The 20,715-nt window shown below is 39.6% G+C and overlaps 1 protein-coding gene across 1 annotated transcript in view; it reads left to right on the top strand.

Moving 5' to 3' along the window:
• The first annotated feature begins 547 nt into the window (after window positions 1-547).
• Window positions 548-20,715, top strand: part of pear1 (platelet endothelial aggregation receptor 1) — a 71,398-nt gene continuing 51,230 nt past the window's right edge. Inside the window, exon 1 of the mRNA XM_060921926.1 lies at window positions 548-755. The gene's annotated coding sequence lies outside the window, so the exon portion shown is untranslated. The remainder of the gene's footprint in view (window positions 756-20,715) is intronic.

Below are 20,715 nucleotides of genomic sequence, written 5' to 3'. Positions count from 1 at the left end.
AAATACAATACAAGAAACACATGAAAAATTTAAAACCAACCCCTCCTCATGATTTCAAACATAAAACACCATCTTGCCCCCAAACCTCAGAGAATTTAGATAAGTTATGATTCATCTTAAAATAAGCATTTTCAGTTTTGACAAGTGTTGTCACCAAAGCTTTCATCATGAGTTTAGGATCTGTTGATCTTGCCCCCTTCATCTTATTTCCCCTCGTCAACCAGATACTCATTTTTGCCTGACCAAATTTAAAATTCAACACACCCTTTCTTTTCTTTTGGTTGTAGTTGAACTTTGGTGCAAATATAAAGAGTTTGTCTGTAAATGCCTCCCTAAACCCCTACGCAATTTTCCCAGCACCTCAAAAAGCCTATTGCACGTCAAGAAAAGGAGAAGAGAAGAGAAGAGAAGAGAAGAGAAGAGAAGAGAAGAGAAGAGAAGAGAAGAGGAAGAGGGAGGTGATTAAAGGCTTGCCCACTCCTCCTCTCCTCCTCCCTGTGGTTCATAACCACAGCTCTATTTACCCTCTCACTCTCTCCTCAGACTGTAGACCTACAACCTATAGATCTTCAGGCTGTAAATATAAAACAAAACAAGAACAAACGTGTTACTTTTGGATTAAAACTTTTTGTTTTGTGATATTAGAGGAGTCTGGAGCTTTTATAAAAAATTTTTTAACTTGGTCTCCTGTGAGCCTGAGCTCATCCACACCTTCATCCACCCTACAGAAACACTAATGCCGCTCAGCAGCTGAGGTAAGACTTAAACACCCTTACTGTCACTCTCAGTGACAACTGCGTTATTAATTAAAGCAATATTACATCTGGCTCCATCCCAAACCACTGGATTTAACATTAACACATCAAGATCAGTGAACTCTCTGTTTAAAAGGTGGATGAATTAAGTTCTCAGTGCAGTGCAGTCGGGTCACTTCTAGAGTCAGACTCAGAAAGTTGTGGCTGTATTTCAGCAGTAATATTCTCTGTTCAGTAGAGCTAGTAGGTTTTATAGTTGTTATTATTACAGATGATATGTATATTATAAACTTTTTTTAATTAATCCCTGTATGTTGAGTCTTTCAGGAGCATGTTAATTATAAATACAGAAATCAAGGTATGAAAAGTTTCATCAGTCAGACTTATATAGCTTACTAACCCAAGAGTTTCAGCTCTCATAGGTTTGTTTAATATTATTGATGGATAGCCTATAATGCCTACAATAATTATAGCTTATATACAGGGGGCTGCAAAAGTAAGGATTATTCCAGTATTATTAGTATTATAATAGTGGTGTTAGCTTTCATTTAATACTAACATTTTGTGCGAATGTTTTGTTTTTCATTACTGTATACCTACTTTTGTAGCCCCCTGTGTGTGTGTGTGTGTGTGTGTGTGTGTGTGTGTGTGTGTGTGTGTGTGTGTGTGTGTGTGTGAACATACATATGCATTAAGGTTTGAATGTTTTCAAATGCTTTTTAAAAATGTGTTTTTCAATTTTATTTAATTGTTATATATTACTATCAAGTAGATTTATCTTTGGGTAAACTTCTTAATGATCTAAAATGTTAGTACAGTAAATTTCATAGGATGATAAGAAGACATATTTAGTTCTGGTTCTATTACGTATTTCTAGAAATAGAGTTGTTTACGTGAGCTCCAAAAGAAAGTGCTGAGAAAGTTGTTTTGTTTCTGGGGATTGCTTTGTTTCTGCTTGGTGAAGGAGGATAGACCTTGTGCTGCTTTTTCATGATTGTGGAATGTGTGTGTTTTTATATAGTATCTTGGTGGGGACCAAATGTCCTCACAAGGATAGGAACATCTGACAGTTTTTATAAAAACTACAGCTTCTATTTGAGAGAGAGAGAGAGAGAGAGAGAGAGAGAGAGAGAGAGAGAGAGAGAGAGAGTTCATGAAATGTCTGAGTCACAGAACAATAATGTCTAATATCTCAGTAACTGGAGGATTAGATCTGAGCCAGTGTTATAAAGTTCATTAGGTTTCTTCTTAAATGTCTGTGTGTCTCTTCAAAGGCTTTGTTACTGTGGAAGACTCTGTGGTGGGTCCAACTGACATCTAATTCTATATGTGGGCTGACCAAACCTCTTAAAAGTAACAATTCTGTTTGAGGATTGTTTTCTGAGCCATACTACTTTTGGCATGCAATCCAATTCATATGTCTTCTTTAGGACAAAACCTGAGATAAATGCTGGTATTTTGATAAATTGTATACATATTCTGTCTTCCCTGTCCTGTCTGCGTTGTAGCATGTCCTACAGTATTTCCATTTTCAAGTTTATATAAAGTTCAGAAAGGCCTATCAGTCTTTTGGATTGTTTAGGAAAACAAAACTTCTTGCCTTGTTACTTTCCTGTTGTACTGGAAGTTTCTAGAGTTTTGAATTAGAGCAGCATCAATATATTAAACCATTTTAATGAATAGAAGTGACAGCTGTGGTGGCCTACGGAGATGGAAAATGGACCTTGCTGTCCTGCTTGACCCACCTGCCCTGTGTAAAAGGCTTTTCCACATGTTTTTAGCCCACCATATTATGCTGAAATCTGGAGCTGTACAGACTTGGAACAGGATTCTTTGGTGAGCTGTAGGTACCTGGCAAGAGTAGCAAATAAAACAGCATCTGGGAAGCAGAGGGAGCTTAACTGATTTCCACAGCAGACAATTTTCACCTGGTCAGCACCCAGCTGAGCCCCTCATCAGAAACAGACATCTCAAACAGCTCCTGGGATTTCCAGGGCTATGATAGATCGCTGATTCAATACTCAATGATCTCAATGACTCAATCAGTTTTCAAGGGCTTTTTGTGATATCAGAAATATTTGCTTTATATTTGGCTTAATTATATGGATTATAAAAGTTGTTAACATGTAACTGTGGATGGAACAGGGATGAAAAGATGCTCAAGTCCCAGCTATAATGACTGTGCAAACAAGATAAAATGTGTTTCAGTACAGTATATCAAGTTGCATTGTCACTGGTTTACAACTGCACATTAATTGAAGATGACATTAAATGGCATGTTACATGCCAGCAGCCATGTAAGCGTTTAATTTGATGGGGAAAATGCAAATGTTTATATTTAAATACAACTGTTGAGATCATTAACCTTCACCACTGCTGAATTCTTGAAACAGAACATGCTGATTAGTTTTCTGTAACAGCTTGACTCTGTAATGCTAGCTGTAATTATATTTATATTAATGTACTCTTTATAATACTCATACTCATTCTGAATCTTCCATATACATGAGCTCGCAGATACCTGTAATTGGATAGTGTCTCTGTGATTGGCAGAGAGAGAGAGAGAGAGAGAGAGAGAGAGAGTATGTCATAGCTTCCAACCAGACAGCACTCTCTGCCTCTTGCTCTCATCCACGGATGGCTGTGGCAACATCGGGATTCATCTCATCTCATCTCGTCTCATTATCTCTAGCCGCTTTATCCTGTTCTACAGGGTCGCAGGCAAGCTGGAGCCTATCCCAGCTGACTATGGGTGAAAGGCGGGGTACACCCTGGACAAGTCGCCAGGTCATCACAGGGCTGAACATCAGGATTCAAACGTGCAAATGCTTTTTGGTATTTTTCTTACAGTATATAGTATCGCACTCTATTTCAGCTCAACCCAGAACTTCTGCTCTCATCAAGTTTTATTTGCATGTATGCCAGAACATGCCTAAAACATGAGTTCCTTTTTCTCGGTCATTCGAGAACAGTCCAGAGATAACAAACTGAATGCCACTGTAATGGTGGTGTGTTTAAATGACGGGTTCGATGTTTAATATTTCTACCATGGACTTCTATAAGCCTCTGTCACATATGTGCTCTGGAGCCATGCAGAAAATTCAGAGCAGAGCTGCTTGCAACCTGGCAGCCATTCAACACCTTGATTTCTGCTCCTTTTTTCATATAGGGTCTGTTTTTCCTCTTGTTTCTCTGTCAGCCCTCCCCTATGCACTGCACATCTCTCACCTCATCCTTCTGTTCCAGTAAGCAGCGCCTGGTTTTCTTTACTGTCTCTGTGCAATTTAACAGTATTTGCCATGTAGTCGTTGTGTCTTTGGTCCGGTCTGTATAATATACATAATATTCTCTCTTCATGTTGTTGATGTGTATCTCAGACCCTTCACCCTGCCTCTGAAATAAGAGTTGGTTGAGTTCAAATGCATGGAGTTGGCACTGAACTTGCCTCTGCTGGGTTGCTCTGGCCACAGTGTGTGTGCTGTGGTGAGGGTCCTTCCTGCTGGTGGTTCAGCTCTGGAGAATAGCACAGTGTAGGAGCCAGGACCAATTAAAGGGAAGGGGCGAGGGAGCCTCATGTCTGCCTGCATAGGGGAACAGAATGAAATCTGATACTCTGAGGGTGAAATGTATAACTAGAGCTACACTTAATGTTGTACATAAAGAGAGTGCTGGGGGGCACTTTTTAGCAGGAAAATACTTGCAGAAAGGCCTTGACTTTCATCAGAGCAAAGAGAATTGATGAGTTGTGTAGTATTTTTCACTTCTTTATCAGATGCATATAAAAATTATGCTATTAATGTGTTTCCAAAACAGGAAATAATCTTGTGTTGTAGAGGAATTGCTGTAGAGAGCTTTTGTGGAGGATATACTATACTTACCTGCACTTATATACACACACCTTGATGTGCAGTAATAATATTTGTTTATGAACCATGTTGCTACTACTGTGGAAGCCATAGCCTAAAGGTTAAAGAAGCAGCTTTGGGACAGTTTGATTCCCTGGACTAGCAGGAATGGCTGAAGTGCCCTCGAGCAAGGCACCTAATCCCCCACTACTCCCCCAGGCTGCTCTGGGTATGTTGTACGTCACTCTGGATAAGATTGTCCGCGAAATGCCATTAATGTAATGTAATACTTCATTTTTCAGATTTATCCACTACCACTGACATCAACTTTGTACACACAATGCTGCAAACTACCCTCAACTGACAGAAAATGTTGTTAGGATGTTCAGTAAATTTTTCCATAGGTTCTGCAGTATTCTTAAAACCTTTCCTGGAATAATGGTTTACTTCATAGTGCTACCAGTATTAGAAAGGTCACACTATGCTGCCTGTTAACAACAACGATAATAATAATAATAATAGTGGTTAGCACTGTTGCCTCACAGCAAGAAGGTCCAGATTTGAGCCCCGTGGCCGACAAGGGCCTTTCTGTGTGGAGTTTGCATGTTCTCCCCGTGTCCGCGTGGGTTTCCTCCGGGTGCTCCGGTTTCCCCCACAGTCCAAAGACATGCAGGTTAGGTTAACTGGTGACTCTAAATTGACCGTAGGTGTGAATGTGAGTGTGAATGGTTGTCTGTGTTTATGTGTCAGTCCTGTGATGACCTGGCGACTTGTCCAGGGTGTACCCCGCCTTTCGCCCGTAGTCAGCTGGGATAGGCTCCAGCTTGCCTGCGACCCTGTAGGACAGGATAAAGCGGCTAGAGATAATCTCATCTCATCTCATTATCTCTAGCCACTTTATCCTGTACTACAGGGTCGCAGGCAAGCTGGAGCCTATCCCAGCTGACTACGGGCGAAAGGCGGGGTACACCCTGGACAAGTCGCCAGGTCATCACAGGGCTGACACATAGACACAGACAACCATTCACACTCACACTCACACCTACGGTCAATTTAGAGTCACCAGTTAACCTAACCTGCATGTCTTTGGACTGTGGGGGAAACCGGAGCACCCGGAGGAAACCCATGTGGACACGGGGAGAACATGCAAACTCCGCACAGAAAGGCCCTCGCCGGCCACGGGGCTCGAACCCGGACCTTCTTGCTGTGAGGCGACAGTGCTAACCACTACACCACCGTGCCACCCTAATAATAATTATAATAATAATAATAATAATAATAATATGGAAACATTTGTGTTAATATTCTTAAACGCTGGGACAATAATTTCATTGTGGTTGTAACATTTCCATCATGTTATTTTTGGCTTAGCCTGGAACATTGCCATTCTATCTGTTGGGTAGAAAAAATATTAGAAAACCTGGAAACCCTGACAGACTGAAGTTTCTTGGACCTGTAACATTTAGGAAATGTTCAGTTGAACAAAATGAGACCATAGTCCTGTTGAATTTTATTCAATGCTGATTGTTCGGAAGGTGTTTGTTATTTTTTTAATAATGTTTCTGACTGTACTGTTTGGCTGTAATTCAAATCCTGCTGTTTTATGCAGTTATCTAACCAGCCAAATCCCTTGACAGCAGCACAATGCATAAAACCATGCAGATACAAATCAGGAGCTTCAGTTAATCTTCACTTCAAACATCAGAATGGGAAAAATTGTGATCTCTGTGATTTTCACTGTGGCATGGGTGTTGGTGCCAGATGGACTGGTTTGAGTATTTCAGAAACTGCTGATCTCCTGGGGTTTTCACACACAACAGTCTCTAGAGTTTACACAGAATGGAGTGAAAAACAAAAAACACTGAGTGAGCGACAGTTCTGTGGGTGGAAACGCTTTGTTGGTGAGAGAAGTCAGAGGAAAATGGCCAGATTGGTTCGAACTGCCAGGAAGGCTATAGCAACTCATAGCAACTCTTTACAACCGTGGTGAGCAGAAAAGCATCTCAGCATGCAACAGCAGAAGACCACATTGGGTTCCACTCCTGCCAGCCAAGAACAGGAATCCTACAATCAAGAACATGTTCCTATTAAAGTGGCTGGTGTGTGTGTGTGTGTGTGTGTGTAATATATAGACGATAGTACACAGTGGCACAAAGAGATTAAGTTTATCTTCAAGTGGTGAATGTATTTCATGTGTAAGGGAAGCGAACACATAGACACATCCACAAAAAATACAGAAATTAATCAAAAGAATTTTAATTTTGAACCGGTTCACCATTTTGACAATGTACGTCTAGTCAGCAGGAAAACATTGGGAGTGACCTTATCGGAGTGAACATATCACTCAGATCTGCAATGTCTTTTGTATGAAAAATACTAGTTTGTCAACACGAGAAGATAAACTTCATGTCTTCTCCATGTAATACTACACCTTCATACATATATATATATATATATATATATATATATATATATATATATATATATATATATATATATGTATGTGTGTGTGTGTGTGTGTGTATACGTATATAAAATATGTTATTTAACAAGCAAATCATATAATTCTTGATAATGTGATGGTTTCTGAAAGAAAATTATATTAATTATGATAATAATGCACAATATAATGTTATTTTGCATTCTTGTCAGACGTCTCGAAGTGGCAGTGTGCATTTAAATTGTCTGCTGTGGGAGAGTCTTCAGGGTGGAGGACTGTACAATTTGCTGTTTTACAGTAACACAACAATTACATTTTTTGTCTTTATACCTTCAAGAGAGAGAAAAGAGAAGCTGGAGAGGGAATGACTGTTTATAGCTACTATAATGGAAGTAATAACAGGAACTAACTTGTATTGTGGACTGTACAGAGATACATAGTATGACATGTTCTTTAATAAATGTTAATATTTCTGTTCTATAAGTGGAATAAAACAATTTTGGACCTGATATACACTGTAAAAAAAATCCCGTTGTTTTTACGGAAAAAAACTGGCAGCTGGAGTCACCAGAAAAAATCCGTAAAATATACAGCAAAACGGTAATTGCTTTTACAGCACAGCATGTACATTTTACAGTTTAAAGTAGCAAATATAACAGAAGTCCAGTGTTTTATATGCTGGATTTAACTGTAAAATGTACAAGCTGTACCGTAAAAGCAATTACCATTTTGCTGTATATTTTACGGATTTTTTCTGGTGACTCCAGCTGCCAGTTTTTTTCCGTAAGAACAACGGGATTTTTGTATGCTGGTTTCAATGATCTACTAGACAGATATTTTTTTTGGGGGGGGGGGGGGGCTTTTTTCACCTTTATTGAATAGGACAGTGTAGAGACAGGAAATGAGCTAGAGAGAGACTGGGAAATGACCTTGGGTCAGAATCGAACCCGGGTCCCCAGATTCACGGTATGGCGCCTTAGTCGACTGAGCCACGACAGTGGCCGTTTTTGTATTTTTTTTAACAGGGCAATTATGTAATTTTAACTATCACATTCTGTTTTAGTATTACAGTTTGTCTGTGTTTAAACTACAACAATTTGTAAATTCTACAAAAAAATATGATCAATTCAACATATTCTTACTGTTAAATTAACAGTGGTATTTGGTGAGGAGTTTTACAGTATATTGATGTAAAGTACACACTGCTTCATTGTTTTTGTATTTACAGTTTTTTTATGTCATGATTTTACATAAATTCCCTGTTAATTCTACGGACATTTTTTACAGTGTAGGCAAATAATCTTCCAGTAAGTAACACTGAACTTTGTGTCAAGCAGCATCGCATCACCCTGTCACTGATTATTTTCTGATTAATAGCATCTCCTGTTATAGCTAAGTCAGTGGCTATAGGTCAGCTTAAGGGAAGATCAGTTATTTATTGAACTGGGGAGAATATCTCAGCTTTGTTTTTCCAAAATAACATTTCTCTTCTGCTCTTATAATGGAAAATTATAACTGTTAGTGAAGTGCGATACACATAGAATCAAGATGGAAAATTTGAGGCCAAAATATGTGTGTGTGTGTGTGTGTGCACGCGCACACGTGCATGCTCGCGTGCATGCTCGTTTGTCTGTCTTTCTCAGTCTATAACTGTCTCTGTGTCTGAATATGTGTGTTTATTAGGAATCAGACATTGGGATAGAAACCTTGGTTTATTGTCTCTCATTTATTATAGTAACAGCTCTGTGGTTTATTGCGGGGGGGGGGGGGGGGGGGAGCAAATAAGGGCAAGAGGACGACGATATTGTTTACTTTTCAGGTAGTGCAACTGTAGCAAGCAATTATAATATAAATACAGATTCTCAAACCTGAGAACCCAAGAAATTTCTTCCTGGAAGTGAAAATAAATCAAGTACAGGAATACTGAGAGAATTTCTCTTTTTAAATTTGCAAATGTGTTTGAGCTTTCTTTGTAGGAATATACATTTCCAATCAGGCTAGCTTCCTGGATGCTCTTTCCTTTTTAGTTTTGACTTCTGCTGTGTTTGCCCAGGACATCCTCTCTGTTCAGCGTCTGGAAGCTTCTCTCAAGCCACTCTGGCTGCTTTCCTGTTGTTTTTTTTTCTGCACTACTGTGGGTGTAAATGGGTGAGATAACAGGCAGACAGTATGTACAGTACCTAAACAATTCTTACATTATGAGTCAACCTGTTAACCTTATCACTGAAAGAGACATGTACATTCTTTTGTAACGTTTAATTATTGGTATATTTTTGGTTGAAAAATATCTCTCTAATATAAGTATTTACACAGGGTAATGTATTAGTAATTATTATTACTATGCCTGTAATATGGGTTAATATCTTGAAAAAGCAGTCTGGAATATTTAAATCTGGTTGTTAAGTTTACTTTAGGTGCTTTGATAAATGCTTTAAAATATTAGTAATTTTATGTACTGGTTATGTATAGAATAACTAGCTCTACAAAACACAACGTGCTGTCTGTTTATTTTAGGTTGATTCATTCCCATCCTGTAACTTTGAGTTATGAGTCATTTTCTTTAGTAGTATATCTAGCAGTATATTGCAGGAAAGAAGGTAAGGGTTAAATTTTTTATTACCCGCTCAGTGTGAGGAGAAGGAGAGGAAAAAGCAGGAGTGTTTGCCAGGAGTCACCTTCAGGGTAGACACTGAGTGTGCTGTGTGTTTTTCTGGTCAAAATCTCAAACTTCCAGATGCTCTGATTGAAGAACATCTGGTGAGGGTTTTTTTTTTTTTAAATAAATGCGATAAAATGTTTGCTATAATAAGAACCAGATTCCTCTAAATGAGCTGTGCACCACTGAATGGACAAATCGGGGAGTAGGAGAGGAATGCCCTGGCAGATACTGGACTTCCTCTGGAAGATAATTGAGAGCGTGGACTAAGCTGCATACTGAAAGAAATTCAAATCTAAAGTGATTTTAACATTATTCTCAGTCTGATAATTTGTGTTAAAAATACTGTGTGCTAAACATCTTAATAACTGAAATGTTGTTTTTATTTAATGCAAAAAAGAGAGAGAATTTGTATTATTTTTTTGGCCCAATAATGTGGTTTCGTCATGTCTTTCCTGGCTCACTAAACTCTCCAGTGCTGGCTAAAAGTTTGATCTGAGGCCCAGGAAAAAGAGCAGGAGCCAGGGGTTTAAAATGCTCTGTCCCTAGCACATGGATACTCTTTCAGACCATGTGTCAGCCATATCTCTAGAAAAACTATCCCAGATGTTAAATTCAGCATTGCAATCATTGATGTGCACTGCACAATTCTGCGTGCAAAGTTCAATTGTTGTGACTTAACAAGAGTTTACAATCCAAGATAAACTTCTTTCATGGGATTTGTTCACCAGAAAAAAGTGGGAATGGCACACAAAAAGAAGCCTTCTAATAGGTCAGAGCAAACTGGAGTCCATATTAGTGTCTGCAAATAAATTTGCCAGCCAATAGAATGGTAATTCACTCCAGATGTAGTGAGTTTGTTGCCCGTTATCTTAGATTAAGTTCATTTTCAGGAGTGTATAAACAGTGCAACACAGATGCGCATACAAAACTGATTCCTCACTTTCTGAATGTTTAATATTAAGAGTCTTCGGCACTCTTGCTGTTTGCAACCTTATCAGAGAGATTCCGTTAATAATGTTTATGACCATCATCAAGCGGGGTCCTGTGCATGGGCTGGAGTTCAGCGCTCTCTCTCTCTCTCTCTATGAGAGGTTATTCAGCTTTACTTTGCAGAGCAGCTGAACAGCTGGTGGGTTTCAGGCCTGGAGCTGTGATCCTTTGGGTCCTGTTGGGACCTCCTCTCTTTTATTATTGCAGGCCAACAGTCCAGAATATTGTGCTACACACACACACACACACACACACACTCTCTCTCTCTCTGCAGCCAGCTCTGCTCTCATGGAAATCTGTAACAAATTTAACCTTGGTGAGATGAGAAAACACACTAGAGACCCCATTCATCATTGTGTGTGTGTGTGTGTGTGTGTGTGTGTGTGTGTGTGTGTGTGTGTGTGTGCAGCAGCACATTGAAATCTAATGTGCATATTATATTGCATAAGCACACACACACACACACACACACACACACACACACACACACACACACACTTACTTAAAACTGTTTGGGCAAAAACAAAAGAAATAAAATTGGCTTAGTAACATCATTTAAAGATGTTTAGCCGCATGATTGAAGGCTTCCGTATCCCCATTATGTGTGTTGGACTGATATGAGAAACATGATAAAAAATGATGTCAAGGCTGGCCATGTGATTGGAACACATGATGGAGATGACTTCATCTGTCCTGATAGTGATGGATAAACGGATCTGTCTGAGATCTTCCCTAGAGCAAAACTCACCATTAAGGACACTGGCTTTAAAATAAATAAAATTAAAAAAAATAAAGTAACTGTGCCTCAGTGACCCATTTCCCATTTTCTAGCTAAACTGTTTATTAGAGTTTATACTTGGAGTAGATATTACTCATTTAAGGGCATTTTAAAGTGCTGCTCTCCTCCTGTTAACAAATCCATGCCTCAAAGTGTCTATATTGTGAATAGCAACTTTTTAAAAAATTTTGCTGGTTTTTCATTTGTTTGTTTGTTTGTTTGTTTGTTTGCTTGCACCAAATGTGAATTGTGGACCCAGGGCTGTTTCTAGTGATATATCTAGCTTGTAGTCTGCTGACACTTAGTTTTCAGGCTTTTTTAATTATTCTAAGGCTTTTTTTTTATTTGAAGGGTTATTTTTCTCTTTTGCAGACTTCTTTTTTCAGAAACAGGCCTCTGTACCGAGTGCAGTTTCTTAAATACATTAAGAACATACAGTACATATGTCACATATTTGGCTACTTTGCTGTATAAAGTCACAGCAGTTAGCGCACTGTTTTCACATTCTATATGGCACGTTACTGCATGTGATTTCAGATGATACACACAGCTCTTTAGTTAGAGCAAGCAATAACACAAGCTCAAAATGAATCTATAAATCCATTCATTTGTTCCACAAATGCAAACTTCTCTATAATTTCTGGGTAAGGTTTATTCAACTTGTTTAATTCTTCAACTGCACTGCCAACTCATTATACTCACAGAAAAGCTCATTTTCACGACAAATAGGTCAGTCTGACTGCGAGCAGCTGATTGAGCTTGCGATTTCATTATTTTAAAAACAATTCAGTATACTTTTTCTGTTCACTTCCAAAATAGAAAAAGGTTATAAGAGGTAACATGTGCCATATGGTGCTTGAAAGTTTGTGAACCCTTTAGAATGTTCTATATTTCTGCATAAATATGACCTAAAGCATCCTCATATTTTCACACAAGTCCTAAAAGTAGACAAAGAGAACCCAGTTAAACAAATGAGACAAAAATATTATGCTTAGTCATTTATTTATTGAGGAAAATGATCCAATACTACATATCTGTGAGTGGCAAAAGTATGTGAACCTCTAGGATTAGCAGTTAATTTGAAGGTGAAATTAGAGTCAGGTGTTTTCAATCAATGGGATGACAATCAGGTGTGAGTGGGCACCCTGTTTTATTTAAAGAACAGGGATCTATCAAAGTCTGATCTTCACAACACATGCTTGTGAAAGTGTATCATGGCATGAACAAAGGAGATTTCTGAGGACCTCAGAAAAAGCGTTGTTGATGCTCATCAGGCTGGAAAAGGTTACAAAACCATCTCTAAAGAGTTTGGACTCCACCAATCCACAGTCAGACAGAGTGTCTACAAATGGAGGAAATTCAAGACCATCGTTACCCTCCCCAGGAGTGGTCAACCAACAAAGATCACTCCAAGAGCAAGGTGTGTAATAGTCGGCGAGGTCACAAAGGACCCCAGGGTAACTTCTAAGCAACTGAAGGCCTCTCTCACGTTGGCTAATGTTCATGAGTCCACCATCAGGAGAACACTGAACAAAAATGGTGTGCATGGCAAGGTTGCAAGGAGAAAGCCACTGCTCTCCAAAAAGAACATTGCTGCTCATCTGCAGTTTGCTAAAGATCACACGGACAAGCCAGAAGGGTATTGGAAAAATGTTTTGTGGATGGATGAGACCAAAATAGAACTTTTTGGTTTAAATGAGAAGCATTACATTTGGAGAACACTTTTTTTTTGCAAAGGCACACCAGCCAAAGCCTCCATTTTCACTGCTTGCACCAAGCACAGGCCACAAGGCCCTTCAACAACTCACTACAACAAATGTCAGAAGTTGGATTCAAACCCACACATCCAGAGGAGACTACACCATGACCACAGCACCTTAGACCACTCAGCCACCCTGACTCAGGTGGCACGGTGGTGTAGTGGTTAGCACTGTGACCTCACAGCAAGACGGTCCGGGTTCGAGCCCTGTGGCCGACAAGGGCCTTTCTGTGCGGAGTTTGCATGTTCTCCCCCTGTCCATGTGGGTTTCCTCCGGGTGCTCCGGTTTCCCCCACAGTCCAAAGACATGCAGGTTAGGTTAACTGGTGACTCTAAATTGACCATAGGTGTGAATGTGAGTGTGAATGGTTGTCTGTGTCTATGTGTCAGCCCTGTGATGACCTGGCGACTTGTCCAGGGTGTACCCCGCCTTTCGCCCGTACTCAGCTGGGATAGGCTCCAGCTTGCCTGCGACCCTGTAGAACAGGATAAAGCAGCTACAGATAATGAGATGAGATGTTTGGAGAAAGAAAAACACTGCATTCCAGCATAAGAACCTTATCCCATCTGTGAAACATGGTGGTGATAGTATAATGGTTTGGGCCTGTTTTGCTGCATCAGGGCCAGGACGGCTTACCGTCATTGATGGAACAATGAATTCTGAATTATACCATCAAATTCTAAAGGAAAATGTCAGGACATCTGTCTATGAACTGAATCTCAAGAGAAGGTGAGCAAGACAACGACCCTAAGCACACAAGTCGTTCTACCAAAGAATGGTTAAAGAAGAACAAAGTTAATGTTTTGGAATGGCCAAGTCAAAGTCCTGACCTTAATCCAATCAAAATGTTGTGGAAGGACCTGAAGCGAGCAGTTCATGTGAGGAAACCCACCAACATCCCAGAGTTGAAATTGTTCTGTACGGAGGAATGGGCTAAAAGTCCTCCATGCCGGTGTGCAGGACTGATCAACAGTTACTGAAAACGTTTAGTTGCAGTTATTGCTGCACAAGAGGGTCACACCAGATGCTGAAAGCAAAGGTTCACATACTTTTGTCACTCACAGATATGTAATATTGGATCATTTTCCTCAATAAATAAATGACCAAGTATAATATTTTTGTCTCATTTGTTTAACTGGGTTCTCTTTATCTACTTTTAGGACTTGTGTGAAAATCTGATGATGTTTTAGGTCATATTTATACAGAAATATAGAAAATTCTAAAGGGTTCACAAACTTTCAAGCACCACTGTATATATATATATATATATATATTTATATTGGGTGGCACGGTGGTGTAGTGGTTAGCACTGTCACCTCACAGCAAGAAGGTCCTGGGTTTGAGCCCAGTGGCCGGCAAGGGCCTTTCTGTGTGGAGTTTGCATGCTCTCCCCATGCCCGCGTGAGTTTCCCCCAAAGGCATGCAGGTTAGGCTAATTAGTGGCTCTAAATTGACCATAGGTGTGAATCGTTGTCTGTGTCTATGTGTTAGCCTTGCAATGACCTGGCAACTTGTCCCGGGCCCACAGTCAGCTGGGATAGGCTCCAGTTTGCCTGCAACCCTGTAGGACAGGATAAGCAGCTACAGATAATGGATGGATATATATATATATATCACTTTAGATGTTATAGCTCTGTACCCTAGCATCCCATGAGGATGGCTTACAAGCTCTGTCTGACTTTTTTAAATACGCACGGTTTTTCTGATACTAGACGTGCTGACATTGTAGAACTTGCTCATTTTCTCATCTCATCTCATTATCTCTAGCTGCTTTATCCTGTTCTACAGGGTCGCAGGCAACCTGGAGCCTATCCCAGCTGACTACGGGTGAAAGGCGGGGTACACCCTGGACAAGTCGCCAGGTCATCACAGGGCTGACACATAGACACAGACAACCATTCACACCTACGGTCAATTTAGAGTCACCAGTTAACCTAACCTGCATGTCTTTGGACTGTGCACCCTGGACTGCATTTTCGACTATCACCCTGGCCTTCCAGATGTTAATGGTATTTTGTCACACTACCTCCCTATTCTCCACTACTCCAGCAGAATGAAAGAGTGTGTACCTGGTCTGCTTCCGACATCCCCTTAATTTATGTAATTTGCTGGTATGGGCGAAGCTGCCCAACCCAGACACTAATTCAGTTACACAAGGTTCTTGTGGGCCTTGTGGAAAGTCGCGTTGTCAGATTTGTAGTATTCTTCCTTCACAAATTTCAATCACTAGTACAACTACTTCGGCTACTTTTGCCCTTGTCAGTAGTGGGGCCAATTGCGCCTCTACCAACTGTATCTACGTTATCACTTGTACCCTGTGTAAAACCCAGTATGTTGGTCAGACAAAAACATTTAGACTTCATGTGAATAATCATAAAAGTGCTATTAGAAACACTAGGGTAAATTTGGGTAATGATTGTATGCAGTTGTATGAACATTTTACTATAAATGGACATTCTCAGTCTAATTTGTCCTTCACCATTGTACAGGTGTGTTCCAAAACTCAGGATCTACTGGAGGCAGAAAGAGCTTGGATTTGGAAACTAAAAACAGTGCACCCTTCAGATCTATGACGGTTTCTGTAGTCAGCTTAGAGACCCACATGCCACTCGTTCTTAACCCTTTTCTGATTGGCCTTTGGCTCGCTGTTGTTTATTAGTCAGTTTCCCATTGTGAAAATTTTTTAGCTATTTTTGATTGGATGAACTTGACTTTCATAACTATTCATTTAATTAACGCCATTTGTGCCACTTCGCTCATGTTTTGATACTAATGCCTTTCCGTTGTGTGTGTGTGTGTGTGTGTGTAATATGTAATATTACACCCCTCATTTCCTGTATTTTCTCATTTACTCCGTGTACTGCTGTTTGTACGTTTAAATACAGTGCCCAAAGAAGATCCCTGTGTGGGATGGAAAATTTGCTATTGGAAACTGGCTTTTTGTTAGTTTTTATATATATATATATATATATATATATATATATATATATATATATATATATATATATATATATATATAAACAAAAAGCCAGTTTCCAATAGCAAATGTTAAAACTGAATACAGAATCTCACTGTACACTGTGTGTGTGTGTGTGTGTGTGTGTGTATATATATATATATATATATATATATATATATATATATATATATATATATATATATATTGTGTCTATGTGTCAGCCCTGTGATGACCTGGCGACTTGTCCAGGGTGTACCCCGCCCTTCGCCCGTAGTCAGCTGGGATAGGCTCCAGCTTGCCTGCGACCCTGTAGAACAGGATAAAGCGGCTACAGATAATGAGATGATATATATATGTACAGTGAGATTCTGTATTCAGTTTTAATTCAGTGGAATCAGGTTAATAATTTTAATTTCTGATCCTTCATATCTGTTTCTGATTCATAGCTAAGTTATGAGAATATAAACTTTGAGGATTATTTAGAAAGTGACTTGTCACTGTAGCGTGAATCAGAGTGTTAGACACAATAGCATCATGGCCACAAGGTCACAGTGTGGATGACTCATCAGTCCTGTTTTTTTTTTTTTAATGAATGACTTCATATATTTTTCTTTCCATTTGTCCTGTGCTGTTCTGGGTGGATGTTTTCACCACCAGAAGAGGAAGAGTTGATGCATAAACACTTAAACACTTCCAGTTAGATTAGCATCTGATTTTTTCTTCTTCTCATGTCTACATTCCAGCAGACATTCCAACAAAAGTTACTCAGCAGTCCTGTATTTGGAAAAAGCATGCTGACAACTTAACCACAAATTCTCATAGTAGATTATTTGGATAGTTTCTTGATTACTTTGTGGTATTACATTGTACTCATCTCCTGATTCATCCAGTTTTCAATCAAATGTCTTAGTGTTAAAGAAATGTCTTGATTCATTTAAGAAAGGGCCAGTATTCTTACACATGATTGAAAATCTTGGTTTCTAAAGCTGTTTGAAAACATTTGATAGAAATGTTCACAGATTGTTATAGTTTTTGAACATATTTCTTCCTTGTGTGTACTTCTGTTCCCACTAAAGCGCACGAGTCCTCATCTACAATTAGGAATTTATTACAAGCTCTCAAACATATACGGTACCTGGCTACCAGTTAAACCTTAAACTGTCTAAAAATGTAAGTTATACATTATAGTGAGAGTTAAACATGATTTTTTGTCATTTGTCTTATTACAAGGAATCACCATCTTGACATTTATAAATCACTAACAAAGGCTTGAAGTAAGGGAACTATAAACTGTTAGTCTAACATTAATATCATTCAACTTCTTCCAGGCAAAACATTTTACTATTTCTTCCTGTATGTTATGTACGTTGAACATAAACGTTGTTCTTCATTATACTGGAAAAAGTCTAATGATCAGACTTGAATTAAGAAAACCCTGTGTTTAAATTTCAGTTATTAGCCTAGAGTACTTATTCTAGCCAGAAACCACTAAGCCATCATTTATTCACATGTCCTGAATGAAGGCACAGATGTGCTAGTATTGAAATAGCCTCAGCTTTTACTGTCTGTCCACGAGAACTCAGAGCTCAGCCTTAAAAAAAAAGTTTAAAATGAGGTGTAAGCTGGACATTTACAGTGTTTACCATGCCTACATAGATCTCTAAATTTCTCTGCTTGCTTTTACCCACACAAATATACTGCATATATAATTGTGGTTGTGTATGGTCATGTTCTCTCTTAGGGCTCAAACCTCAGCATCACCCTTCCCTTGAGCAAAACACACTCCTTCTAGGTGCAAGGTTTGATTGTCATTCTTGCTGTGTGAACAGGGGCTTGGGTGTATGCATGCGGTAGAGAATGTGTGGATGTGTGTAAACCCTACATTTGTACAGAAGTGTGTTGTGTTTGTGTGGCCAGCACATGTCCCAGGCCCAGTGAAGCCACAGTCATGTAGTCTGTGGTTATAAGGGCTCCAGTGTAGAAGCAAAACAAGCCGTCAAAGCAAGAAGACAGTTTCAAAACCCATGCAGTCTGCAGCTGCAGCAAGCTAAAATGTGTTTAAATAGGAGAAAACTGGTTTTAAAAAATGCCATAGCAATACATTGCTGCTATCTTGCTGCACTCATAAACCAGTTTTTACTATCAACAGCAGGGACTCAGACAGTGTGATGTAACTCAACTGCTCAAGAACAGGAATGGAAAACACTTGAGTAGTTGTACTTTGTTATTGTACTTAAGTACTATTTTAGAAAATTGATACTTTACTCAAGTATTATAGTCAAGTCAATTTATTTGTGTAGCACTTTTAACAATATACATTGTCCCAAAGCAGCTGCACAGAAAAAGTATAGATTATAAACATATGAATTAATAAATTTACCCCTAATGAGCAAGCCTGAGGCAAAAGTGGCAAGGAAAAAAACTCCCTGAGACTACATGAGGAAGAAACCTTGAGAGGAAACAGACTCAAAAGGGAACCCATCGTTGTTTGGGTGATAACAGATAGCATGATTATAAATAACTTGCTTCTATAAGTATGTTTTATATGGTCAAAAAGTGCAATTGTGTAACCAGGAAATTCATTTTACTTTTGACATGAAGTCTATTTTGTTGAAGTTATCAACTGTTTATTGATGAAGACTTGAATGCAAAACTGTTGATGACAACTGCAGTCCTAAAGTTATCATGGCAATTTTAGTCCTCAGCCATCATAGCAAAACTGTTTGTATTAAGTGTCCAGAGCCATCTTCTAAGTGTATCTGTAGGCTGTTCATATGGGGCCATCCTCCACTCAGGAGCAAAGAGATGAGAACTCCAGTTAAAACTAGGGCCTCAGGATGGATCAAGCAGGAGTGGTCAGCATCATGTGTAACTTGAGAGAGAGAGAGAAATTTTTAGGTATGCCCATTGCCACCTAATAGTTAAGAACAATGTACATTGTGTGGTGAGTGCAAGCAGGGACTCTGGCAAGACTAACTATGACAGCATAACTAAAAGGGAGAACCAGAAGTTAACACAGACATGAGGGTTCCCTAGTAAATAGAGCGGCCAGCCACTCCACTGTCAACAAACCTGAGTGAACACGGGGGGCACATGTTCACTCAGGTTTGTTGACACTCATGTAAACCTTCACTTATGTAAACTGGCATACATCCCAATTTAGCCAAACACTCTATGCCAGAAAACCCTGCAGATCTGATCCCTTACCTAATAAAAAGCTATTAACAAAAGTCTTGATGAAACAAAGATGTTTTCAACCTAGATTTAAACAGAGACTCTGTCTGAGTCCTGAACACTGTTCCAATGTAAGGCTGTTCCATAACTATGGGACTTTGTAAGAAAAGGCTCTGACCCCTGATGTAGCCTTCACTATTTGAGGTACCAACAAATAGTCTGCACCTTTTCATCTATGTAGGCATGGTGGGTCATAAAAGGCTAGAAGTCTGATCAGGTAATGTGATGCAAGAGCATTCAGTGCTTTATTGCTCAATAGTAGTATATTATAATCAATGTAAATTTGAATTGGGAGCCAATGCAGTGTAGATAAGATAGGGGTGATGTGGTCAGATCTTCTGATTCTGGTAAGGACTCTTGCTGCTGCATTCTGGACTAACTGGAGCTTGTTTATGCACCTACTGGAACATCTAGATAGTAAAGCTTAACAACATCCAAAGACTCCGCCCCTTCCTCACCACCTATTCTACTCAGTTCCTGGTCCAAGCATTTGGAAAACTGCAACTCTATCCTTGCTGGCCTTCCAGCATCTGCCACCAGACCCCTGCAGCTCATCCAGAATGCTGCAGCCCACCTGATCTACAACCTCCCTCATTCCTCCCATGCTACAGCTCACTGCCCTTCACTGGCTACCTGTTGCAGCTCACATCAAATTTAAGGCGTTGATGCTAGCTTACCAGGCAATCAAGGGGTTAGGTCAGCATACCTTCACAGACTGATCCAACCCTGCATGCCAACCAGATCCCTACGCTCTGCTGCTACAGGTTGCCGGGCCCCTCCTCCTCTCCACTCCTGGGCAGCCCACTCAAGACTGCTGTCTGTCCTGGCTCCCTATTGGTGGAATGACCTTCCCATTGAGGTCAGAACTGCCGAGTCCCTGACCACCTCCAAGTGTAGACTGAACACCCACCTCTTCAGGCAGCACCTTTCCCCTGCTTCCCTGTCCACTGTGTAATTAAGTAGCCATCTTGACCAACCCATGGTCTGTACTGTCTAGCCTGGTCATGATGACTTAGTGTTAGCCATTGGGGTTTAATTTTTATCCTCCACCCAAATGAAGTTTGGCAGGGGATATAGAAATGGGTTCCGTCTGTCTGTCTGGCTGTCCGGTCGGCTGTCCGTCTGTCTGGTCAAGTTTTCATTTCCAGGCCATATCTTTAAAACTACTGAAGATATCTTCATGAAACTTTGTATACATATCAAGCAACATGTGAACTCATGCCTTTTGCTATTTTGGATTTTTGGAAAAAAAAAAGGATTTTTCAAATTTTTATATAAAAAATAGATTTTGACTT

Source organism: Neoarius graeffei, chromosome 5, assembly GCF_027579695.1.
Source record: "Neoarius graeffei isolate fNeoGra1 chromosome 5, fNeoGra1.pri, whole genome shotgun sequence".
Lineage (NCBI taxonomy): Eukaryota > Metazoa > Chordata > Actinopteri > Siluriformes > Ariidae > Neoarius > Neoarius graeffei.
This window is presented reverse-complemented; position numbering and strand designations above follow the sequence as displayed.